At 38.2% G+C, this 27633-nt stretch overlaps 2 long non-coding RNA genes across 3 annotated transcripts in view; one reads left to right on the top strand and one right to left on the bottom strand.

The window, feature by feature from the left end:
• Positions 1-27620, top strand: LOC119879209. 2 transcript variants are annotated; one of them, XR_005387381.1, is made up of 5 exons: positions 1-419; positions 20542-20827; positions 21532-21644; positions 25174-25368; positions 27376-27619. It is a non-coding gene; the product is annotated as an uncharacterized LOC119879209 (long non-coding RNA). The 2 variants fall into 2 exon arrangements; XR_005387380.1 differs by lacking the exon at positions 1-419 and having other exon boundaries at positions 20470-20827; positions 27376-27620.
• The window catches only part of LOC119879210, a 39231-nt gene that overhangs the window by 330 nt on the left and 11268 nt on the right, over positions 1-27633 (bottom strand). The window contains exon 2 of the long non-coding RNA XR_005387382.1: positions 4492-4565. This is a non-coding gene — a long non-coding RNA (uncharacterized LOC119879210). The remainder of the gene's footprint in view (positions 1-4491; positions 4566-27633) is intronic.

Raw genomic sequence — 27633 nt, 5'->3', positions numbered from 1 at the left:
TAAAGGACCCAGGTCTTTTCCATCTCTGTGCTCTGACATCCCTGTTTGGGTTTTTAGGCTTCTAACGAGATGGATGCAGCGATTCTGGGTGTCATACCAGAAACAGCAATATCCAGGTGGAAATAAGAGACCCCAGCTCTTGCTCAGAAGAAGGACACTTTCCCAAAGACTCCCTACCTACCCACACACTTCATTTTGGCCAGCACTGAATCCCACGCCTAATGATCTATCAACTGAAAAAAAGAATGGATTCACCCTTAAACCAAACAAACCTTCTCCTGAGACACTTAGCTGTGTGAGAAAGAGGTGGCTACCTGAACAAAACTGAGGTCCTGGTTCTACTAGAAGAGGGATAAATGGATGCTGGTTGAGCAACCAGTGATGATCACAACACCAGATAAATAGGAACCAAAGAAAAGGTGATGTATACTAAACAGATTTAAGCACAAAACAGCATTATTAAAGATCAAGAGCTACTTAGTGATAAATTTACCAGGAAGACATAATTATTCTGATTATGTATCCACCTAAAAACATAACCTCAAAATACATGCCAAAAAGTAAGCAGAAAAACAAGAGGTGGCAGGAAGGGGTGGCTAACAATTTAGATCATAGTGGAAAATCATATAGATCATAGCAGAAAAAGGTTAACATACCTTTCTGAGAGGCAGATTGAATAGATCAAAATTAAGTAGAAATTGAGAAAAAATCTGAACAACAGAATTATTAAGCTTGACATAACATATATATGTGTGTGTATACATATATATGTTGTATATGTATACAGTCCTATAAATAAATATGGCATATACATATTAATTTCAAGCACACATTGAACATTTTCAAAAACTGATCACCACTTGACCACAAACACAACTCAAAAATACAATGCAACAAAGTTACAAATGCAATCAATAGCTAAAGAGAGCCAAGAAATTGATAAATTCAGAAATTTTAAAACCTACTTCTAAATAATTCATGGGTTAAAAAGAAATCATACTGAAAATTACCAAATAGAACTGATTGGCAATGTAACCCGACATATTAAAAACACACAGGATTATTTTCAGGGAAAATTCTTTCTAAGCAAACTGGAGTTAATCTTTTTCCTACAGCATATTTCCATCCCAAATGCTGACAGTGATAGAAAAACTTAGGAAAACATCTTACTTCTTCTATATACATTGGAAAGATTGCCCTTTGTTCTTTCTTTCCCTGAATGTTTTCATGAAGCCTCAACCAGAGTCCATATGCTGTTCATTTTCTCTTTATTAAGCATTTTTGTGGCAATTTTATACAATAGCCAGTCCAGTAATGGTCAGCCTTTCTCCACTGCCACCCCATAGAGAAATGTTTTCCTTATTCCATCAGGTACCTATCAGAAAAATCTCCTACTCTCTTGACCCCTCCACAAAGAAATCTAAATTGCCTTCCTTGGTGACTCTTCACAACTCTACACATTGGTAACCTCCTCTTTCTAGAACACCCACATGTGAATTTAAAATTCTATAGACAGGAGAGATATTGGTTCAAAGCCATGCAACATTTACCTTCTAACAGTAATTCAAATGTGTTGCATGGTCAACCTGACACAAGGAAGGAGGAAGAAAGAAATTAGCAGTTTGGTGTCTGCTCTATACAGAGAGGGTGTGCAGAGAGGCTTCCACTTGACTTATCAAATGTGTAGGATAATAAACCCAAGTAAGGAAGATGAATGGGATGACTTCAGCCTCCAGGTATATTATAAAAATAATACATTATTATTTTACTTGAAATTGATTTGTTCTCATGGGTATCTAAATATGCACAAATATTTTTATGGATCATATGTTTGGTAAAGAGTGATTCTGCACATGGTTGCATTAAGGAAAACCCATTTTAGTTTCCTTTGACTTCATTCTAAGATCACAAATGTTGGCACTCTTTACCCGAACAAAGGATACACTTCCTTAAGCATGTTTCATGATAATAGCTTTCATTTTATTTTGGTTGGCTAGATGTATATGGCCTCTCCAAGTCCTCAATTATATAACCTGGGATTTCCACATTGTTTTTGACAGAAAAGTAGAACAAAAATAAGTTATGCAGACAAAATTTGAAACACATGATATGGAATTGAAAGGACTTAGTGATGAAAAGTCTGAGTTAGTGGTAATCAAATCTTGAAATAGATTTGTTCTTAAGCAAACAGTTCAAAGTATTTGGCTATGCATCACTGTTTTTTCAAGCTTGAAAAGATTATATTGCTCTGTTTCTCAACTATAGTATATTTACAGCTGGACTTTGAAACTGATGCAGTAAACATCAAACTCTTATTCCAATCTTGAGTTATATTCTCCATTAAGCAGCCACTGCAGGGCTCTGGCTTCAGTATCACAGTATCAAGACTTGGTACAACTGAGGAAAAATAATAAGGTTTGAAAACTGTGGGCTGTTGCAATAGATATTTTGCTTTCATCATTGCAAAAGGATTGAACTGTTTTAATATTTTAATGGTATGGAGCCAGGTTATATTAAACACTTATTTAGTATCTATTATCCAATATCTTATAAGCTCTTAGTCTATTTGGGGGTTATGAATGTTTGTGTGAATCTGATGAAAGCTATGGCTCTGCATCCTCAAAATTTTGATGTAATTTCAGTGAGTGGGCTCATAGACTCATAAATTCACTCATGGATCCCAGTTAAGAATCTTAGCCCTAAAGAATCTGAAAATGTAAACTCTGAAAAAAAGGTTTTCCTTGACTTTTGGAACACAAGATGCTCTTATTAGACACTAGATGTACATAGGAGACATCCATTTTAGGTAATTTTTAAAAGAACACTCATGAGAATATTAAAGAGAAACTATGTAATTGTTAGAAAGATTTTAAGATTTGAAATCTTTTCACCAAAAATTGACATCAACCTCAAAAATGGATAGCTAAAGTGCTAGATTAGATTCCAAGTTCAAATGGTTTTATTTTTCATTTTTTATTCTATTAGATAAAAAAAATGCTAACTCACAATTATAGGTCATCAGAACTGGCAGAAAATGTTTTATGGATCTGACAAATGGCTCTGGATATTTGGATTGAAATTATGGACAAACTTCCAATTGAGGACTACTTTCAGCATTCTGTCAAAGACCAAATCAAGGAACATACCACACTCAAGAGCTGGACTGTTGTATGCTTTGAGTTGGAAGTTAGGGGCAAATGATTTCCATTCTTTGGTTCCATTTGACTCTGAAAAGCATTCCCACTTCTGTTACAGCATATGTATGTGGTTTTATAATGTGCCCAATATGATGTCATTATTTTTTTCCTCTGAAGATGGAAGAAAATTGAGTATTTGATGTTTGAAAGGACTTATACACAGCATGATAGAGCTGTTTGCACCAGAGTTTGATTTTATTAAGAAATTCTCTTTTTTTCTCTTAAACATCAAGAAATTAAGTTGTTTTTGGCTCTGAAGTGATAGGATCAGGCCATTAACAAAACCCACTATACTGCAATACAAGCTACTTTGGCAAACCTCTTGAAATCATGGCAATGCTCTTTGCTAGCATTTTTTAAGAGGAATTGAAATATATAATATAACATTTCTTACTGAAGTTGAGGGCCTTCCTCTCACTTTCAACATATGATAAAAGTGAATATTGTACATGTTCATCGTTCACTGAGCATGTTGAATACAACTCATTACCAACAGTTCTAATTTGGTTATAGTCCCATTTACCACTATTACCCCCATATTTTTTTAAAGATTTTATTTATTTATTCATGAGAGAGAGAGAGAGAAGTAGAGGGAGAAGTAGGCTCCATGCAGGGAGACTGATGTGGGACTCGATCCCGGGTCTCCAGGATCACAGCGTGGGCTGAAGGCGGCCTAAACCACTGAGCCACCCGGGCTGCTCTATTACCCCCATATTTAATCAAGGATAAAAAGCATATTAATGGCCACTATATCAGATAGGACATAGATACTGTTGCAGGTTAAACCAAAATACAGAGCCTAAAACAACAGAGAAGCTTATTTTTTTTTTTGAGAAGCTTATTTTTCTCCAATACTAAGGATCTTAGTATTCAAGGTGGTGCCAAGGGTCTGTCCCATAAAATCAGCAGATGGCCATGTTCCTTCTCTCTTGGCCTAGTGCTCTTCTAGATGTTGCCCTTGTCTGCATTGTCTAATAGAGCCCACTAGATCCATAATTAGTCATGGCAAGGAATAAAAGAGAAGGGGAGGGTACAAACCATAAAACTGTCCATGTAACTCATCCAATAGCTATAGTCATATGGCCACAACTGGCTGCAAGAGAGGCTGGAAGATGTCACCTTTATTCCGGGTGGCCATGGACCCAACTAAAATAGTCTAATACCATAAAAAGGGGAGATAGAGGATGAACATTGAGTATAAATAGTAGTCTTTGTCAGAGCCACCCTGTAAATCAAGCATTATGGGTTTGACTTTCACTGGAAACCTTTTATTACCAAGCAACACATTTCTTACCAGAGAATTTGTGTTCTGTCCGTTTAGCCCAACTTTTTTCCTGGTCTTCATAAGGGAACTTTCACAATTGTTAACTAAACCAAAAAAAAATAAGGTTTTTCAGTGATAAATAGAATTTTTTTTAAAAAAGAGCACTTTCTCCTAATCCTTTCCCAGCATATATTCTTTGAACAAATTATTATTAAGCATATAAGTAATTTAATTCACTCATAAAGTAAAATATCTGCACACATACACAATTAGGGAGTTTTCTTTTTTTTTTTAAGATTTTATTTATTTATTCATGAGAGACACAGAGAGAGAGGCAGAGACACAGGCAGAGGAAGAAGCAGGCTCCATGCACGGGGAGCCCGACGTGGGATTCGATCCCGGGTCTCCGGGATCACGCCCTGGGCCAAAGGCAGGCACTAAACCGCTGCGCCACCCAGGGATATAGGGAGTTTTCTTTTGGTCCAACTCAAATTGGGAATTTGTTGGTTCTGGTCACAAGGACTTCCAAAGGGTGATGCCACCTTTCGGCACAAGTTGTCTAGAGTCCACACTTGGGGAACAAACTTCAGGGTATGTGTCAGAGGTTTTTTTTTTGTTTAGTTTTGTTTTTTTTATTGCAAACAATAGAAATTAACTCTGGCTAGCTTAAAGGGAAAAGAAAGAGTGCATCACGTGGAATGGGATTGCTCATAAAAAAGAGAAAGCAAAGGACCAAGTCTCACGAAGGACAGAAGTCAAGTCAGGGCAGCCCTGGGTACTAATGGAAGACGCTCAAAGAAACCCTACCTCAATGAATCAGCTCTAGCTGTGTTCTGTCCTTGGTCACTATGCTCTGGTTTCATACTCTGGGAGAAGATTCCAAAGCTTTTTTGTTATGGGCTTAATTGTGCTCCTGCCTCAAATTCATATGTCAATGTCCTAACACCCAGTACTTCAGAATATGACTGCAGTCACTGGAAGTTCTGAGAAAATATATAATGGCCTAAATATCGTACAGAGCTGCCAAGCAATATAAAATAGAATGATTGCCTTATGATATAATAGTAATTAAAATAACTATTATCATTATTATAGATAACATGTATTGAGTACTACTGTCTGCCAAGAACTGTGAAGGACACTTTTCTGCGACATGTTATTTAATACATTCAGCAACCTCATGAGCAACTGACCATTAACTATTATCTCCATTTTTAAAATGACAAAACCAAAATTAGTGATAAAACCAGATTTTGAATCTAAACCTATCTGAACTTAAAACTAGAATTCTTGGGCAGCCTGGGTGGCTCAGCGGTTTAGCACAGGCTTCAGCCCGTGCCTTCAGCCCAGGACCTGATTCTGGGGACCTGGGATAGAGTCCCACGTCGGGCTCCCTGCAGGGAGCCTGCTTTTCCCTCTGCCTGTGTCTCTGCCTCTCTGTGTCTCTCATTAATAAATAAATAAAATCTTTTTTTAAAAAAACGAGAATTCTTATGCTAGCAAGCAATATACCACTTAAAGTATTCAAACAGTAGTTCAACTTGCTATGGAGGCAGAAATCATAATTACCATTTTCCAAACCCATAATCTTTGTGGGAGTTTTTGATTTATAGAAGCACTATACTTTTCTTTGCTTTCAGCTTTGGTTAGTACATTCTTGGGGGAAGGAGACTGAGGGGCTTAAGGAGCAATTGTTAATGAAAAGCTTTTGAAAGTTACAAGATTATTGAACTGTGTGCTACACTGAACAAGACAGGTAGAAATTATTAGATCAAAACATATGCTGACAACACAAAGAGAAATTGAGGAGTCAATCCCATTTACAATTGCACCAAAAACCATAAGAAACCTATGAATAAACCTAACCAAGGAGGTGAAAGAAAGACCTTTACTCTGAAAAGTATAAAACATTGATGAAAGAAATTCAAGATGACACAAAGAAATGGAAAGACATTCTATCTTCATGGGTTGGAAGAACAAATATACTAGCCAAAACAACCTAAACATTTAATGTAATACCTATCAAATACCAAGAACATTTCTCACAGAACTAGAATAAACAATCCTAAAATGTGTATGCAACCACAGAAGATCCTAAATAGCCAAAGCAATATTGAAAAAGAAAAGTAAAGCTGGAGGATGCCAATCCCGGACTTCAAGTATATGACAAGCTATAGTGATCAAAACAGTATGGTTCTGGCACAAAAATAGATATAGAGATCAATGGAACAGAAGAGAAAACACAGAAATGAACCTACAACTGTATGGTCAGTTAATCTTTGACAAAGAAGAGAAGAATATCCAGTAGGAAAAAGTCTCTTCAACTAATGCTTCTGGGAAAACTGGACAGCCACATGCAATAGAATGAAACTGGACTACTTTCTTACAGCATACACAAAAATAAATTCAAAATAGATGAAAGACCTAAATGTGAGACATGAAATCAAAATCCTAGAGGAGGATACAGGCAGTAACTTCTGTGATATCAGCTGCAGCAACTTCTTTCTAGAAATGTCTCCTGACACAAGGGAAACAAAAGCAAAGATAAACTCTTGTGACTTCATCAAAATAGAAAGCTTCTGCAAAGGGAAGGAAACAATAAAAAAAAAAAACTAAAAGGCAAACTACAGAATGGGAGGAAGATATTTACAAATGACAAATCTGATAAAGGGTTAATAGCCAAACTATATGAAGAGTTCTAAAACTCAACACCCTCAAAACAAACAATCCAATTAACAATGAGCAGATATGCACACATAATGGAATATTACTCAGCAATGAAATCTTGGGGCGCCTGGGTGGCTCATTCAGTTAAGTGTCTGCCTTCACTTCAGGTCATGCTCCTGGGGTCCTGGGATTGAGCCCGCATCAAGCCTCCCTGCTCAGCAGAGAACTTGCTTCTCCCACTCCCTCTGCCCCTTCTCCTGCTGGTGCTCTCTCCCTCTCTCAAATACTATCTAAGGAAAAAAAAATCTTGCCACTTGCAATGCTGTGGATGGAGCTAGAGAGTATTATGCTAAGTGAAGTAAGTCAGTCAGAGAAAGACAATACCGTATGATTTCACTCATATGTGGAAACAAAAAAAAAAAGAGAGAGAGAGAGAGAAAGAGGCCAACTAAGAAACAGACTTTTCACTCTAGAGAACACACTGATGGTTCCCAAAGGAGAGGTGGGGGGTGAAATAGGTGATGGGGATTAAGGAGTGCACTTGTGATGAGTGCCAGGTGATGTATGGAAGCTGAATCACTATATTGTCCACCTGAAACTAATATTACACTATATGTTAACCTAAGTTGAATTTAAATAAAACTTAATAAAACCTACATGCCAACAATGTTCCACAAGACAGTGAGCTCTAACTACTCTGGAAGACCTTCCAGTGTCCATATGTTTCAAGTCTTTAAATCATTCTGCTCTGTACCTTGTCACCAAAGAACTGACCGACCACTACCTTTTTTTGCAAAAAAAGGGTAGAAGCCTACTCTTGTAAGAAACCTACTTTTTGAGGTCAGAATGAAATGTTTAGCATTATCTCTTATATAATGCAATCATTCCTCTTAGGGTATATCTGCCAGCCTGGCCTTCATATTAGAAAACCCTGAAGGGCTGTTAAACAATGTATAAACCTGGGCCTCATTCCCAGACATGCCGGTGCAGGGGGTCTGGGATGGGCTTGAAATGGGTATTTTTGAACCCTCCTCTTGTGCTTCTGATATGCAGCCAGGGTTGAGAACCAATGCCTTGTAACTATATCACCTAACTGCACTTCAAACAAACAATAAACTCCAATTTTCTTTTAGACACCTACCTGAATTTATTTAAGTCAGAAAAGCATCAGACTTGTCACTGGCTTTTTATCCTTTTTATCCTAATGAAGTTCTGATGGTATTAATCAATCCATCTTGTCAAACAATGTGGGTATAAAACTTTTTCTCATTCACCATCAACAGCATAGGAGATTCCTGGCATACTTGCAAAATTTGACCAAAGATATCCATACCTTTTTGTTCTAGACTGTTCTACCCCTTATAGTCTGTTTAAGGGTTATTATTATTTTTTTTTAAAAAAGGTTTTATTTATTTATTCATGAGAGCCATGGAGAGAGAGCAGAGACACAGGCAGGGGGAAGCAGGCTTTATGCAGGGAGCTGATGTGGGACTCAGTCCCAGGACCCCGGGATCATGACCTGAGCCAAAGGCAAGATGCTCAGCTACTCCAATAGTCTCTTAGTTGTTTTTTTTTTTTTAATATTATATATGTGAAGAGAAGTTGCTTAAGGATAGGACTTGGTAGTGTGTCCTTGTCTATTGTGACAATAACACTGCATTGCTGGAGAGGAATGTTGGTTTATTGCTCATGCATCTGGGGTGATTGAGGATTGGTTTAGCAGTTCTGCCAACCTTTGCTGGACCAGTTCACACAACTGGGGGTCAGCTGGCCATTGCCTGATCCAGGTGACTGGGCATAAGCAGGGTGACTCTGCGTGTGCCACCTTTCTCAACATCCTCCAGCAGGCTAGCCTAAAGATATTCTCGTGGTGATGTCCACAGTGTTAGCAAGCCACAGACACCTTCTCAAGCCGTGGCTTGTGTCAGTCAGGTCAGCTAACATCCCAACTAAACCAAAGAAAGTTAGCTGGCTGAGTTGCTTATTGAGGGATGAACAGTCACCCACTCACAATGAGATGGCCAAGGGTGTGTGAATACAGTCAGGGAGAAAAACTGGAGCTATCATTGTAATTCTACAACTGTTGTAAAACAAATCCAATAATATCAAGCCCGGAAATGGGAATAATGAAACTAAAATAAGACAGTGAAATGATGAAATAAAATATTGGAAAAACAGAATTCTTATGCAGAAATGGGAGGCCACTGGTTTAACTTTGTCAGCTTTCAACTGCTAAATACTGGAGAATATGAAGGAAGGAATTGGCTCCTGCTTGCTACTGTTTCTCTCCAATCTAATAGATGACTGGTTTGAACTCTATGGAATATGGACCAAATCATAATGTACTCAGGAAGACTTAAAGAAAAAACATGTCACTGTGAGTATATTTCAAACCGAGCAGTTAAACTGCATCAAAATATAATGAAGTCATTGAAATTATGAGGGAATTAACATGTTTAGGTCAATTGCTAAGAAATACATTAGATACAACAAGTTATATCCTTAAATCTCTAAATAATTTAAAAAGCAACTTTGAGATGCTATTCTATCAAATCTCTTATTATTGTTTACGTGATTTTAAGCAATAAAACAGATGTTTGGCAGAAACATTATTAAAATAGGGAACCTCGAATCCTCCAATAGTTTCATAGCACAGTTCCCTTGATCCCAATTCCAATTAGGTGTTCCTTTAAATGATTTCATTTATATGCAAATCCAGATAGAAGTGATTCCTAGACCTTTTATCATCCCAAAATTTGGCTGGCTCTTGATCTGAATAAGCAGGCAGAGTTTTTGTTTTGTTTTTAAAGATTTCATTTATTCATGAGAGACACACAGAGAGGCAGAGACCTAGGCAGAGGGAGAAGCAGGTTCCCTGGGGGGAGCCTGATGTAACCCGGGACATGGGGAGCGCAATCTGAGCCAAAGGCAGACACTCAACCACGTGAGCCACCCAGGTGCCCCAGCAGATAAAGTTTTTTAAACTTCACAAAAATGCCTTAAACTGCATGATATTTAGTGAAATGACCACATTATTTTGAATATTTGAATTCCATATATTTGGGAATAGAGGATGAACTTGTGTATGAATACTAAATTTCTTTCTCTCTGGATCAGAGTAGTTACAGAGATGAAGGAAGGTCTTATTAGTAACCACCTCCACATAAGACACAGAAAAATAGAAATCTGTGTTAAAATTCTAAAATATGGCGTAGCTAAGATAATAAGAAATTATAAAAGTTTGCATTTTTTTAATGTTTTGCTATCATTTTTTCCACATTAAGGAGTACTTTTCCATAAATGTGTATATATATATGGTGGTATTGGAACATCAGTATATTTTTTAGACAAGAACATTTTTTGTACTTGAAGGAAACTTAGAGGTCACCTTATTTAGCCTCAATTTTACAGAACTGGAAAGTAATCCTCAAATAAGTTGAAGTGATTTGCCCCAAAATCATGCAGCAATTTAACCATCATAATGATAATATCTATACTTATGTAATTTGCAAAGCATTTTACATTTGCAATGTCCATGAATTTCTAATAACAACTTTTTTGAAGTATATGGTACAGTTTTCTTCATCTATATATTTTTAGATAAATAAACCAAGGCACAGAGAGATCGAATAATGTATCCAGCATCACAAAACTATATAAAGGGACACAACAGTTCCACTGTATCACTAGGCATCCATAAAGCACCAAATAACCAGTTGGAAATGCAAGTTAAAATCACAATGAGGATGCCCACTACCCACCCATTAGAATCAGAATGTCTGAACTCCAAAAAAACTGACATACCAAGTGTTGGTGATGATGTGGAAGAAATGGAGCTCTCATACCCTGCTGGTAGGATGTGACATGGCATAGACACTTTGGATAACAGTTTGGGCCAGCTTATTTGGAAATTAAGCATATACCTACCATATGAACCCAGACTTTTCACTTTTAAGTATTTACCCTAAAGAAGAGAAAAGCCTATGTCCATGCAAAGTCTTGTACAGAAATGTTCATAGCAACTCTTTGGTAATGTCCTCAAACTGGAAACATGACAATATAAATGACTCTCAAAATAGTTACACTGATTGAAAGAGCCAAGACAAAAAAAAAAAGAGCATGTAATTTAATGATTTCATTTATTTAACTCTACTAAATTCAAACTAATCTTCAGTGACAAAAAAAGCAGATGAGGGGTGGGAGTGCTGGAAAGACCTGGAAAGAATACAAGACCAAGAAGAACTTAGAAATTATGGAAATATTCTTTGTCTTGATTGTGCTGATGGTTCATGGCATATACATATGTCAAATGTACCAAATTAAGCACTTTAAATATGCACTATACTATATGTTTCAATATGTATGTCTACCCTAATAAAACTGTCAGAACAAAAAGTGACCTAGCTGAAGTCAAGATTCTGAAAAATCTACTTACGTATACCCAAACTTGGTGGATCATGCTGATCCAACATGTATCTTTTCTACTGTTTTCATTGAAATAAAGACTAGCCACCAAAAGTAGGCAGATATACAAAACAAAATAATAGCATTGTCACACCTTTATGCCTTGTAAGGCAGTTTACAACGAATTTTATGCTTTTTTCTAACTCATAGTTCCATAAATTCTAACAAGAAGTTAGTACATGTTTCATTGATTTGTTTTGTTTAAATAAGAGCAAAAATTCAATCAGAGAGTCATGTAACCCATACTGTTGGGAGTGCAAATGAGAAATCTTTTAGGGACATAATTTTGCATAGATGTTTCAAGTAACTTAAAAACCATCTTATTCTTTGGTCAGATAATTACACATCTGGCAGTTTAGCCTAAGAAAATGATCTCGAAACAAAAAGATTTATGGAAAATTTGCTCCTCCAAGCATTATTTATAATAGCCAAAAAGGGAAACAAACCTAATGTCCAAAAATAAGGGGAATTCTGGAATAAATCATGTCACATTGAACCATGGACTATTAAATAGCAATTAAATAAATAATTTATAACAGTTTTTGGAGAATCACTTGAAGACTTTCTGAAAAAAAAAGCCAAATCACAAAATGTCTCTCCCTCCTCTTAAAACTAATAAAATGAAAAAAAAAAAAAAGATTACAAACAGAAGGAAAAAAGCAATGCATAGAGAGAAGGCCAATTTCATATAATAATGCTTGAAAGTGGTAGTCAGGGCAAGAAACAGACCAATAAATAATTTCATTGGATGAACTCCTAACTCTCCATTCTAGAACAGTGGAAAGTGAGAGGGAGGAAGAAGGTAAATACATGAAATCCTAAATATTCTTGTGACTCCTACTCAGTTGAGGAGGAGGTTATTTGGGACAGAGGGGAGCAGTATGGAACAAGAAATGCAGCAAACCTTGTAGAAGGGAGAACTCCTTTGCCCAAGCCAGTGTCTGGCTAGTAACAAAGAATGGTGGCTCACCATTCTTGTTTTTCTTGATTAGAACCACATAGAGGGCTCTGCCAGAGCAGTCCCTTGTGAGGCACAGACAAATAGCTCAGTGACAAACAAGGATTTGCTGGAACAGAAAGCAAAGGAGCAGGGTGCCTGGATGGCTCAGATGCTCAGATGCTCATTAAGCATCTGACTCTTGATTTTGGCTCAGATCATGATTTCAAGTCGTGAGATTGAGTCTCACATCTTGCTCTATATACTGGGCATGGAACCTGCTTAAGATTGTCTCTCTCCCTAACCCTCAGCCGCTTACCTCCACCTCGTGCTCTCACTCTCTCTCTCTCTCTCTCTCTCTCTTTCTCTCTCTCTCTCTCAAAAAAAAAAATCAAACAAAGCAGGGGCATCTGGGTGGCTCAGTGGGTTAAGCATCTACCTTCAGCTCAGGTCATGATCTCAGAGTCCTGGGATCGAGCCCCACATCAGGCTCCCTGCTCCACGGGGAGCCTGCTTCTCCCTCTTCCTATCCCTGCCACTCCCCCTGCTTGTTGCTCTTTCTGTCTCTTCTCTTCTCTCTCCATCAAATAAATAAATAAAATCTTAAACAAATAAAACAAAAGAAAGAAGCAAAGGAGAAGAAGGCAAATTCATTGTTAGAGTGAGAGCACAGGGCAGAGAAGTCTAAGGAGATTCCCACCACCCATCCCCTTCCATACCCCATCAAAGAATGTCTGGTATCAAAACTCATGAGATATTCCCCCTCTAAAACCCCTGAGACTAGCAGCATTATTCATAATAGCCAAAAAAGTAGAAACAACCCCAACGTCATTAACTGATGATGCGAATGTGGCCTATCCCACAACAGAATAATAGAAACAACCTGAATAAGGAAAATGTGGTATATAAGTTACCATGAAATATTATTCAGCTTTAAAAAGAGAGAAATCCTGTAATATGTGACAAATGGGTGAAACTTAAGGACATTATGCTAAGTTCAATAAGCCAGTCACAGAAGGACAAATGTTGCATGATTCCACTTCTATGAAGAATCTAATACAATAGAACTCATAGAAACAAAGAATAGAATGGTGGGTGCCAGTGGGGAGGAGGAAATGGGGAGTCGCTAATCAATGTGTATAAATTTTCAATTGTAAAGGATGAATAAGTTCTAGATATCTGCTGCACAACCTCGTGTCTATAGACAATACCATATCATACATTTAGAATTTTGTTAAGGATGTAGCTCTCATATTAAGGATTCTTACCACAATTTTTAAAAAGTCGATGGATAGGGGCACCTGGGTGGCTTAGTCAGTTAAGCATCTACCTCTTGATTTTGGCTCAAGTCATGATCTTGAGGTCGTGAGATCGAACCTTGTAGGGGCTCCATGCTGGGCATAGAGCCTACTTAAAGTTCTCTCTCTCCCTCTGCCCTTCTTCTTCCCCTTCTCTCTCTCTCTCTCCTCTCTCTCTCTCTCTCTTCTCTATGACCTTTCTCTCTCTTCTCTAGTCCGCTCTCTTCTCTTTCCCTCTCTCTCTCTTTTTCTCTCTCTCTTTTTTCTCTACTCCATCTCTCTCAAATAAAGAAATAAATAGTACATGGATAAACCTTGAAAATATCGTGCTAAGTGACAAGAGGTCACATACAGTATGATTCCACATATATGTAGTGTCCCAAACAGGCAAATCAATAGAAAGTAGATTGGCAATTCCCAGGAAAGTAGGGGGATGAGGGAGGAGGAAGACAATGAGGAAGGATTACTAAATGGGTGGGTGGGTTTCTTTGGGGGATAAGGAAAAGTGCTAAAAATTAGTGCTGATGGTTGCACAGCTCTGTGAATATACTAAAAACAACGAATTGTATGCCTAAAAATGAAGAATTTTATGGTATGTCAATAGTTTATATTTTAAAAAAATCCTATTATTAAAAAAAAAAAAGGAAAGAGCCAGAGAAGAGTTGTGAACAGCTTCTGGGGAGAGCTGGGGAAGTGCAAGAAGTGGCTCTGCTGAAGTGCTATAGCCTGAGTCGAGAAGGATGTGAAGCTTAAGGAAATTACTGAAGGGAGTAAGAAATGCCGCTGTTTAGATGTAATTAATCCCATTACAGGGCTTTAAATTATAGAAGAAAGATCACGACTCATTCACTAAAGATCAGAACCAGGCTTCTGAAAGTATTTGGAACACCAGCACTCGGTCCTCGAATTCTCAGGTTTCAGATAAGTGATAAGGGAATCGAGATGACTCACTTATATTCAGATGTGAGAGAACACTTTGGTAGGGCTGCCTTCAGCAACAAAATAACATATCAAGTATATATAAATTCACTACAGCAAAGAAAATAATGGAAAAGATCATAGAAAGAGAAAGGTGAGCAATCATTGCTCATAGAAAGCACAACCCAAGGACTAGTAGAAAATCCTGTAAAAACAGAAAAATGGAATGCTATAAGCAACATCAAAGACCATCATTAGATTTTAAAAATTAGATACTAGAATCATGAAAACAGTGACTTCAAAAATGACACTATCATTACAAAACAAGCAATAGCACTAAAAGAGAATTCTGGTATAACACTAAATAAAAAAAGATATACAGGGTCACCTGGGTGGCTCAGTCTGTTAAGTATATGACTCTTGATTTTGGCTCAGGATATGATCTCAGGGTTCTGGAAGCGAGCCTAACACAGGGCTCTGTGCTCAGCATGGAGTCTGTTTGTCCCTTTCCCTCTGCTCCTTCCCTCGCTCAAGCTCTTTCTCTCACTCTCTCTCAAAAAAAAAAAAAAGATATAAAAATATATGTATGATTACAAATATTTAACAGAATTACAAGAAAATACCAGGTCTGATACAAGCCATTATTTTGAGGTGTTTGGTCAATGGATCTTTTTTCCTTCTTTCACATTTTTGCATTTTCCCACGTTTTTCTATAGTATGCATATGTTATTTTTATAATGTATATATTAAAAGATAATGGATTCTAAATACCATAGTTGTGGACATGCTGTGTGTGGAGGTCAAGTTCTATGTGCATAGTAAGTAGCAGCAACAGACTTGTAGTCTAAATGGCAGGTTGGATGGACAACACGAAGGTTTATTATCCCTTCCTCCCAAAAGGCTCATTGAAATTTCCAAAGAGTTAAAAGGAATAAATCCCATTAAGTGCTAGAAATCAAGGATCCGAGTATCACCAGTAAAACAGGTATCCGGGAAGGGTTTCTGTAGTATACAAAGCAAATGAGGTCCCCTTTATGAAGAAACCAGCACCAAGTGCTCATAAGTGAGTCCAAGCACTAACAGGAGAAAATTGCCAGAGAAGTGTGTTACCCATCTTCCCAACAAGAACTCTCTCAGCCACCTTGGGTAGAGTCAGGATATCCATGGAGCCAAAGGGAATCATGCACTGAGAGGGAGGGATGCCTACTTAAAACTTTGCAAAAGTACTAGGCTAGAGTTCCACAGAAACTGTCACATTTTAGCAGAATAAAGTCTGAAAAACTGTTCCCTAAATAAATCAGAGGGACTGTAACTGTGGGATCCTTGTGAAACGAGAAGCTAAATATGATTATAGAGAGAAAAAAGGCAGTGGTTGAAAACACCACACTCTTAAGAAAGACAAATTTTCAAATTAAAAGATATCCCTGGCCAGCCAAAAATAGGCTAAGCAAGGACAGCAAAAGAGAGAGAGCAAGAGAGACAGCTAGACATGGTTTATTTTTCAGAGAATAGAAAAAGAGGAAAGGCTTCCCAAATCATTTTATGAGGTTAACATATCTTTAATACCACAACCTGACAAGACAATAGAAGAATAAAGAAGAAATGCATCTCACCTTTGAACACAGGTGCAACATCAAATAAGCAATGTACAAAAAATAATAATACAGAATGACAATAAAGATTTATCCACTACTAATAAGGTGCTTCAGCATTAGAAAAATCTAAGAATATAATCCAACACATTAAAAGAGAAAAAAGTTCCATTTGCTTCTATAATTGAAATGATTTTTGATAAAATTCAAGTGTACACAATCTTTAAAAACCTAGCAAACCAAGAATGGAAGGTAAAAAAAATAATCAATTGTCTCATCAGCCACCCTCATTTCTTCTCTTGTGAAAGAGCTGCCGCACACTTTTCTCTGATGGTTTTGAAATATATCCACAAATTTTTTGATACTTGTTTCTGTAAGAGACAGAACCTAATGGTGACTCACTTCTGATGAATAGAATAAAGTAGAAGTGACAGTGCATGACTTGGGGTACTAGGTCGCTAAAGGCAGTGCAGCTTACTACTCACTCCCTCGCAATGCTTGCCCTCCGGGAAGTTAGCTGCCAAGCATGAGCAGCCCAGATGTGGAGAGGCTCAGATGGCATGGACCTGACACCCCACCAACATCCAGCAAGGAGCCGACACCCCAGCCAAAGCCAACCAGGAACTGAGCTCCCCTCACCCCCAACAGCCATGTTACTGAGTCATTCTGAATGCAGATACTCCAGTCATACTCAAGCCTTCAGATTACTGCCACTCAGTCTGACAACTTTTTTTATAAATTTCTTTTTTATTGGTGTTCAATTTGCCAACATATAGAATAACACCCCGTGCTCATCCCATCAAGTGCCCCCCTCAGTGCCCGTCACCCAGTCACCCCCATCCCCCCCGCCCTCCTCCCCTTCCACCACCCCTAGTTCATTTCCCAGAGTTAGGAGTCTCTCATGTTCTGTCTCCCTCCCTGATATTTCCCACTAATTTTTTCTCCTTTCCCCATTTATTCCCTTTCACTATTTTTTATATTCCCCAAATGAATGAGACCATATAATGTTTGTCCTTCTCCGATTGACTTATTTCACCCAGCATAATAGCCTCCAGTTCCATCCATGTGGAAGCAAATGGTGGGTATTTGTCGTTTCTAATGGCTGAGGAATATTCCATTGGATACATAAACCACATCTTCTTTATCCATTCATCTTTCGATGGACACCGAGGCTCCTTCCACAGTTTGGCTATTGTGGACATTGCTGCTAGAAACATCGGGGTGCAGGTGTCCCGGCGTTTCATTGCATCTGTATCTTTGGGTAAATCCCCAGCAGTGCAATTGCTGGGTCGTAGGGCAGGTCTATTTTTAACTCTTTGAGAACCTCCACACAGTTTTCCAGAGTGGCTGCTCCAGTTCCCATTCCCACCAACAGTGCAAGAGGGTTCCTTTTCTCCGCATCCTCTCCAACATTTGTGGTTTCCTGCCTTGTTAATTTTCCCCATTCTCACTGGTGTGAGGTGGGATCTCATTGTGGTTTTGATTTGTATTTCCCTGATGGCCAGTGATGTGGAGCATTTTCTCATGTGCTTGCTGACAACTTCTTTGTAACCTCATTAAAGACCTTCAACTGGCACCACCACCCTGCTAAGCCACTCCCAGATTCCAACTCTCACAAACTGTGATATAATAAATGTTTGTTCTTTAAAGCTGCTAAATTCAGGGGGTAATTTGTTTTCTAGCAATACAGAACTAAAGCAATCAATTTTACAAGAAGGGTAGGCTTCTTCCCAGCCCAGAGGGCAAGTCTTCACTGAAGCAAGATAATCATGGCAATCTCATTGTCTATGACTACATTTTGCATAGTGAGACATTAGCGTTAAATATGCTAGAGAGGGCTGCAAAGGTTTCCTCACTCTGAGAATGTCACACATATTACCATTTCTGCCTCAAAAAGTTGTTATCTGGGGGTGACCATATGGCTCAGTCATTAAGTGGCTGCCTTGGCCTCATGTCACTAGGGGTGCTGGGATCGAACCCCACATCGGGCTCAGTGGAGGGCCTGCTGTTCCCTCTCCCTTTGCTGTTCTCCCTACTTGTACTCTCTGGTTCTCCTTCTGTGTCAAATAAATACATAAAATCTTAAAATAAATAAATAAATAAATAAATAAATAAATAAATAAATAATAAATAAATAAAAATTGTCTGAATATGACACCTAGAACTGTGGCAGCAATTTCGAGATCATGAGAAAAGGCAGGAATTCCTACATATGTGTAGGAACACAGTGTGAACAATGAAGTGCAAAGATAAAGGAACCCAGGCCCCTGATAGATTTGTGAGGTTATCAAGCCCTGGAGTTCCCTGAAACCCTGAAGTTCTTAAGGGGTGGGGCGGGGGAGGGTAACAAATGTCTTTAATGCTTAAGCCCCACCTAATTAGGCTTTCTATCACTTGCAGCTGAGAACACCCTAACTGGAAAGAAAACTCTTGTATTTGTCAGTTGGCTTTGCCAAAACAAATACTATAAACTGGGTGACAAACAATGGAAATCCATTTCTCTGAGAAGTCTGAGATCAGGGTGTGAAGCATGTTGAGAATGTAATGAGAATCCTCCTCATAGTTTGCAGATGCCTGCCTTTTCACACTGTCCCCACACAGCAGAGAGAAGAGGAGGGGGATGAAAGAGGGATGGAGAGAGTTCATGCTCTTCCTTTTCTTATAAGGACGCTCATCTCATCATGGGAACTTCACACTTATAACCACTTCTAAACCTAATTACCCCCCAAGGGCTCTACTTCCAAATACCATTACTTTGGAGGTTAGGAATATAAATGTCCTTTTTTTAAATGAATTCTATGATTGCATAAAAATTCAAAGGAATTTGGAAGAAAATTTATCTATTTTTTAAAAGATTTTATTTATTTATTTGTGAGAGACACAGAGAGAGAGGCAGAGACACAGGCAGAGGGAGAAGCAGGCTCCCTTTGGGGAGCCTGATGTGGGACTCAATCCCAGGACCCTGGGATCATGACCTGAGCCAAAGACAGATGCTCAACCACTGAGCCACCCAGCCATCCCAAAATTTATCTATTTTTGATGCATTTATAAGCTAGTAAAATTCTTGGAAAATAATCAGATAGCATCTATGAATATTTTAAAAGCACAAAGGCCAATCAAATATATCATTTCTAGGAATCTTTCCTATAGAGAATTTTCTAAGTGAGTAAAAAAGTATTTCTACATAGTTGTTTTTCAACATTGTTTATAATATAAATTTAATTAGAAGTAACCTAAATGCCCAATCGATAAAGGGATGATTAAATAAATTCTAGTACATACAATTCTGTGTAATTGTTTAGAAGAATGAATTATATTACATAAACTCACATGGGAAGAGCATCAATGAAAACTAGAGGGAGAAAAGCTTGTTAAAGTCCATTTATATATGGAGGTATGTGTAATGTCTGGGAGAATATACACCAAAGTGTTAAACTGTTATCAGAGAGATTGAACATTTTTTATGTACCTCTAAATAACTTGAAATATTTCAACAAAAATGTTGTTTTTTAAAAAGAAAACCTGATTGAAGTATAATTAATATAGTGTTATATTAGTTTCAGGTGCACAATATAATGATTCAGCAGTTTTATACATTTCTCATCACTCTTCATGATAAGTCTATATTCTTAATCCCCTTTATCTATTTCACCATTCCCCTCCCCAAAAAACCTCACCTCTGGCAACTACCAGTTTGTCCTCTGTATTTGTTAAAACAGAATAATTTTCCTGATTTTAAAAGAATTTTAAAATAAAAATAATGCAATGTATCTATCCAAAATTAATTACTCAAGTTAAGGATATGTACAGTGGTCTACATAAGACATAGCTATATCTAATTTCAGAGTTATGTATTAGTAATATTTTTGTCAGGTATCCCTGCTCAATGTAATTTTTAAAGGAAATCTACTGTAAAAACTGCACTGAAAATAAGATCCATACCCCCACTCCTTCCATAATTGCAGCCACTCTCTTTTTCCATTACCACCCCCACAACACAAATAATTGGATTAGCATCCCCAAAAAAAGGAGCTAAGGAGAATGTAGAAAAGGTAAAGATGGAAACGAAGTGGTCTCACCTATGATCATGGGAAAAGCAATCAATCAACCAATAATAAAGATAACTGTGCGAGTCTTAATTTTGACCAAAAATCCATGAATTTTTTTGATAGGAATTTGATTTGAAGTATTATTTTTCTCACAGTGGTTCCAGAACAGAGTTTGCCCTGGCTAAACAGCTGCTCTCTTTATCCCTCGGGCTACCAATGACAAAGAAGCCTGGACACAAGGGCTTGCTGAGAGCCTCCAAACCAGAATGACCTCCCCAGGACCCTGAATCTGCAAGAGCAACCTTTCTAAGTTTCACCTCCTGAAACTGAATGACTTTGCATCATTCCCTGAAAGAGACCCCACATTTGTGGGATAACCATTCTTCTCTGATTCCAAACTGCTTCCAGAGCAAATGTGCCCCAACATGTCATATGAAGGAGGTGAGTACCCTTACCCAAGAGATGGTCAGTAAATTAAGAAGTGGGCAGGTTTTTGAGAGCTTTCAGAAATGAAGTTTTCTAAAGTGAGAAAATTGGCTCTAGATGGCTGGAGGTGGAGGACTTAACCTCCTTTCCTTGTTAGTTTTTCCTTTCCTTCTTTTTACCACGTTAGTATCCCCACAACACTCCTTGAGGAAGTAATGCTCATAAACAAGACATTCTTGTTATCAGCCTACCTGTGTGTAAGCAACCTGTGTAGTCACTATAGTTCCCTCTAGACTGGGAGGTGCTTGAGCTGCTCTAGCCTTTCCTCTCCGCTCACCTAAAGGAGGTAAAGACTGAAGGAAGCCACAGCTCCCTTCATGGAGTGACTGACCACAGGGTTCTGTATGGCCCACCTTAGGAACAGTTTGTGCAAATCCCCAAGGAGCTTTCAAGTTTTTTCTAAATATAAAAAAGTTTGTTAACAGTGAGACACATAAAAAATAAATCAGGGGTGGGGGGCGGTTCACCCCTCCATGATGTGATTAATGTCTGAAGCTACTCAAATTATGGTCTAGTGAGGAAAACTTCAACAAAAAAATGTCTCTTGAATATTAAAAGATTCTATTTGTTTTGTAATCTGCATTTTTATTCCCCAAGGGCCTCTCATTCCTGGTCTAATTCTGCAAGATTCTATTTTTTTTTTTTTTTTTTTTTTTTAGGCTGCACATTTTGACATTTTGATGTTAGTATCAGCCTTATTGATGAATAGTCCCAAGTTTGGAAGTATTTTGAAAGCTGCCCTTGTCTGCCGCAGTAGGGATGCGCAAACCTGGTACGTCAATCCTTTGATGGTGAAAATCTCTGACAGGGTTTGGACATTCACAGTTCTGCTTATATTATTCTGCCAAATTGCATCATCTGAATTCAGCAGTTTAGCTTTTTCCTTTCTATCTTTCTTCTTAGAAAACTTTTTTCTTTCTTTTAATCTCTTTATGCCCTTAGAGCAAATTTTAATAGTCACCTAACCAAAAGAGAAGATACTTAAAACTAATAAAAGAGGCAGAAAGACAGATAGTAGAAAATGGGTTTAATCAGAACTCTCTAAGGCAAAGTTTCTAAAACTTGATAAATCCATGGAGATCTTTAAAAAAATTGAACTCTATTGTTAACTCAAAATGTTTTCTAACTTAATGACATGAGCGATGTATAAACATAAAATGAGGTATGAATTTTTATACTTATATTCCTTATGTGAATTTTATTAGTCAACTAATACTGATTGCATAAATGAAAGCACCAAAGATCTCTGTTGCTTGCACATTAAATTTTTTTTTTTTTTTATTCACAGCTGGGTTTGGCTGATGTCAGGTAGACTAGGTAAAGACTAGCCCCAGGTTACAAGTAGAATCAGTTCTCCTCAAGTCTTCATTTTGAGATCAGAGGCTACACGGAGTATGGGGTTTTTGTTGTTGTTATTGTTTGGGTTTTTTGGCTCTTTGAGTTTTGTTTAGGTTTTTTTAATGATGTATTACTGGACTAAAGAGGCAATGCCAAACCATGCACACATATTTAAAGCCTCATCATGTTTATTAACATTCCAGCCAGGTCCAGCTTCAATGGGGCAAGGAAATATCTTAGTTTACTCTAGTCGAGGTACTGCAAAGTCCCAAGGCAAAGAGCATGGATGAATAGATCTATAAGAGGAAGTATATGAAGAATTGAGAATGACAGCTGCTTAATCCACCACAGTCTCCTTCAAATAATAATTATTCACTTTGCTCCCTTTTGCAACATACTCCCCCCACCCCTGCCTCTCAAGACATTTTAATTAAAAAGTCTCATCCAGTCATAGCATGGGGTTCAAAGTTCAGGATCTGTGCTTTACCCTGGGGCCAGATGTGGCTCTTCCCAATCTAGATATTTACAAGCCAAAACAAAACCAAGGAATCTGTCACCCTCTGCCAACATACAATCATAAAACAGGGACAAGATTTAGCAGTAAACTCTCCTATCTGAAAAAAGGGAAGATTGGAAGGCATATGGGGTCAACTGGTCCACAGACACTCTGAAACAGGGATATATCAGCCAGTTTCTCCACTAGGGTAGGGAACAGTCCTTTATTGGGCCCTGGCTCTGCCCTGGGACAAAGGGCCCAGTCCATTGTTCTCCACAGCCCTGCTCTGCCTCCGGTGTGATTTTTCTTTCCACCCTTTGGGGCCACATCTGAAATAGTATTGCCGAACATGAGCAGTTCTCTCACCCACTTGCTACCCTTAGAAAGTTGGGATCCCAGAGCTTTTTGATCCATCTCAAAGTCAACCTCTTCATCTAGCATGGCAGCACTTTTGCAAACATGGCTCTTGAAAACCTGTTGGATTTTTGATGCCGTTAATTACAGCCACTCCATGTGCCAAAATCCACACTGTAGTTTTTGTGAGGCCTGTCTCTCTAGACTTAATTACAAGTACTTTGAGTTCATAATCACTTTTCTCAAAAGTCATTTTGTCCAGGTGAAGGTATCTACTGCCAGACATTGCCTTAAGGTCGGTCTTAATGAGGTTGTGCCTGGATTTTGTCATTTCTGTGAGGCTATTTTTTAGTAGGTCTTTCAAATACAAGGTGTTTTTAAATTTTATCTCTTACTGAATGGAAAGGAGAAACAATTTTATTTATCAACCCTACAGCTTCTGGAATTTCTAGGTTCTCTACATCCCCTCTCAATTTGCCTGCAAAGTGGCCAGTTTTTCTGAGCTCATCACTTTCTTGTTGTACCTTTTTGAATGCAGCAAATTACAGTCTGTTCACATTATCAAGATTCTGATTGAGAACCTTTCTGTCTGCCACAGGTTCATTAAGTACTTTTTTTTTGCCTTTGGGCCACTGAAAGCAACGGTTTTGCCAGTGTTTTGCTGCCACATAAACAGCTTGCCTCTTTTCCAGCTTCCTACGGCATTCTGCCTTCTCTAGTGAGGGGTGCTGCGAAGTCACAAGACATAAGCTTGGCTTGTAGAACAGAGAATGCTGGGATAGAGAGAGATGAAAAATTGGGAAGAATGATATAAATCATTCTGATATATACCGCCCTGATATAAATCAACACATTTTGTAAATTTGTTTAAATACTCACAAAAACAACAAACCTCAAGGAAATAGCATTAACAATGTGATGACTTTTTTTTTTTTTTGGTTTATATCAAATCACAGCTCAAATGTTAATACTGCTTCTAGGCGTGTTCTTTAGAATATGACTTTACCACCATATGCCGGGTGATGACTCAAATCTCAGCCCAATTCTGAATTTTAGCTCTTACAAAGTCATCATTTATTTCATACAGTATGAGATATTTTGGCCTTCACTTGGCTTACACATGTCATTTACAGATCAAGTCTGACTGCATGCCTTTCTCACTAGTCTACCTCAATTACAGTAGCATACAGTCATATGACTCTTTGGTTAGAATTATTTGATTATAAGATAATCTTCCTGATGATCTAGAACATGCCCCTGTGTTCCTGTCAGTGCCAGCCAATTGTTAGTAATGCGTTGGCCCAGGAATGCCCGAGGCCAATCACCTGGGTCCATATTATTTATGCCAAGGTCCCATAGACATTTTCGCTGACCAGAGTCAATGGTGGTGGCTGTACCAGCCTTTGTGTTTTTACATTTGCAAGATGCACCTCAGTGCCAAAGATAAGGGAGCACTGGAGGTCCTGGAGGGTACACAGCACATCCAAGGGCCATATAGTGAGGTCATGGGTAGAGAGAGAGGGAAGAAGTGTGGATCTGGGGCTTTGACTTTATTGGCATCCAAGTGTGGTTCCCTAGGGTTTCTTGGGTTCACTCTTTATTGGAGAATTTACAGCATCCCAAGCAGGAATTGGGGTGCAAGAAAGAAAAATTGGGTTGACTCAAGCAATCATCTATCTAGGTGACACAGGGCTTTCTGAAAAGGGACCTTCACAGGTGAGGGCAGCCTAACTCCTTAGCACAGTTGTTTAAGCTGTGTCATACAGCTGGCAGTATGTTTATTTGAGATGGACTTATTTGAAATGAATACCTCAGCAATCAAAAGCTTGATGTCAGGCACCTACATTACAATCAAAAAGGTTAATGTCAGGCACTCACACTATATCGTGTTAAACATTTTCATGCTATTTTTGGTATGAAAACACAAGCATTTTTCAATCTCAGCACTCAATATGAGTGAGAATATGGTCTATAGATCCCCAAGCCGAGAACACTGATCTGAAGGGTTATGGGGGGATTTTAAATAACATGACATTCTTTAAAGAGCTTAACCCAATACTGAGTAAGTGCTCAGTAATTTTCAGTTTCCTTCTCTTCCCTTTTCACTTTATAGATTAGACTTTCATAGTCCACAGTGAGCATTAATTTGTTCAGCGCTGTCTTCAGGTGGAACATCTGCATAAATCTAGCTTTGTGAATATTTTTAAACTGAGAGATTTTCCATCTGTTTTGGAGTTATAGCAGTCCACATTATCCTCACTTGAGCTCTTAATGATATATGTGTGATGGAAACAAGACGTCTTAACGTGTAAGTATTCACTGCCTCCCCAGTCCTGTCTGTGCAGATTCTACCCTTCCCCCACCACCTTAAGCAAGTCTTTCTTTGCCAGTCTAGTTCTTGGTGTTTTTGTAATGCAAAATTAGAAGACAGGGAGAGCAACTGGGCCAGAGCTGCAGTCAAGTAAGGGAAAGGATATTTGCTTTCTGGGTCAGCCCTGGGTTCTTTCTTGTGGAGAATCCAGGTAATGAGCAAAGCAGAAATGAAACCATAAAAAAAGCTCAATTCTAAATTGATCTAAATAAGAAAGAGCTTAAGGTGGGGGCAGGAGGAAGAAGACAGAAAAGCCATAAAAGGTGGGTGTCAGGGGAATTGGGGGATTTTGAGAAGACTGCAAAAAACACGGAGTACGAAAGAAGTGTGGAAGACAGATAATATTTTTTAAAGTATTGTTGTGGGTTATGGCACAGATCTCCCTAACAGTTCTTGAGAAATGCACATAAAATATTAAAATGTCTTTTAATTTCTGTTGGGCTACTGGAGTATATATTTCTTCAAATGGAATGCTATGCTAAAATTGATTCATCTGAGCCCTGTACACACATATACACACTTTATATTTGGATCATATACAATCCTTCCTAACTAAACAGCCAGGATCCGGTTACATATTCTCTTTGAACTCAGCCTGGGGCTCTATCTGATCTTTTGCCCACCCCAACCTGGGCAACCATCTCCTTCCAGACTGTAAGAGAGAGAAATAATCTTCTATTATATTTGAACCAATGATTTATGGAAGTATCTGTTATTGCAGCTTAGCCTATACCACAATCAATACATTTAGAATATGTTGCTTTCAGTTTAAGGAATTATTAATTAATAAATAATGTAACTTTTATATACCACTTTCCATATTATGCAAATAATATGATGTTCAGTCCAAAAGTTCAGTCATCAGAGAAGTGCCATTCACTGGCATGAGAATTCATCTCTTCCTGTATAATTATGTTGTGATTGATTAAAATAAAGTTCAGATTTACAAAACTAGAATAGTGAGCCAGCTGATAGCTGTACATTCTTATAGCATTTATTCACTTATTTAGTAAAATTTTTGAATGGTTTCCAGTGTCCAGTCCAGCACAAAAAGAACTTGGAAGTTATCTCTCCTATCCACATAAAAATAGCTGAATCAACAACAATTCTGGGATCCATTAGAGAACTGAGGTCATAGGGCAAACCCCTGCCTCAAAAATTATAGAGACAGATAGGTGAATCCCACGCAGGAAAAACCTTCTAGAGACCCATTTATGGCATAGGAAACCTAAATTGTAATTGACAAATTGCTGGAGGCTCTGTGCAAATTTGAGAATTAAAAACTCCAGAGTGGGATCCAGCCTTGGGAAGGTGGAATGAGTTTTATCTCCAAAAGCCCTACCAGGTTCTCATAGAAAAGATCAGAGGAAACTCTCCACTGTGTCTGGCAAAGAACCATAGGAAATATAAGAAATATTGAATTCTTACTATGTAATGTACCAGGCAATGTATTTGTTGGAGTTACAGTGATGTTAAACAAAAGCTCTCTCTTTGTGGAGCTTTTTTTTTTTTTTTTTAAACATTTATTTGAGTGAGAGAATGAGCAAATGAGGGGAGGGGAGGGAATCTCAAGCAGATTCTGTGCTGAGTACAGAGCCTGATACAGGACTTGATCTCATGACCTGAGCTAAAACCAAGAGTCAGATGCTCAATTTATTGAACCACCCAGGTGCACCTCTCTTTGTGGGGCTTACGTGCTAGTGAAGAAATAGGACAATAAACAATAGAATTTCAATCAGTGATAAGTGGTATGAAGAAAATAAGGTAAAGCGAGGCTAGAAAGTGATCAGGGAGGAAAGTACAGCTATTTCAGATAAGGTGGTCAGGGAAGATCTCCCTAAGAGGTGGCATCTGAGCTGAGGTGTGAATGGATTAGAAGCTTGCTTTGTAAATGCAGATAGATCCATATTCAGTCCATTAACATTCTTCCTTCTGACCTTCTAGACATTCATGGACACCATGGATCCCAGAGAGAAGCTGACAGAAACAGTCTGACCTCCAATGTATCAGTGAGGTCAACTGCTTGATCTCTGGTGCCTAAGATTATTGCAGGGAAATGTTTGATGAGGAAAAGAAAGTAATCAAATTCCTGGATGAGTTATGCAATAGGTCTGTTCCCCCCAAAACCTGTCAATCTTTCAAATAAACCCTTCTGAATTTTGTGATCTATTTGTTGAGATTGCTTTTCATGAGCTGATTAAT

The sequence above is a fragment of the Canis lupus genome, unplaced genomic scaffold, assembly GCF_011100685.1.
Source record: "Canis lupus familiaris isolate Mischka breed German Shepherd unplaced genomic scaffold, alternate assembly UU_Cfam_GSD_1.0 chrUn_S433H594, whole genome shotgun sequence".
Taxonomy (NCBI): Eukaryota; Metazoa; Chordata; class Mammalia; order Carnivora; family Canidae; genus Canis; species Canis lupus.
This window is presented reverse-complemented; position numbering and strand designations above follow the sequence as displayed.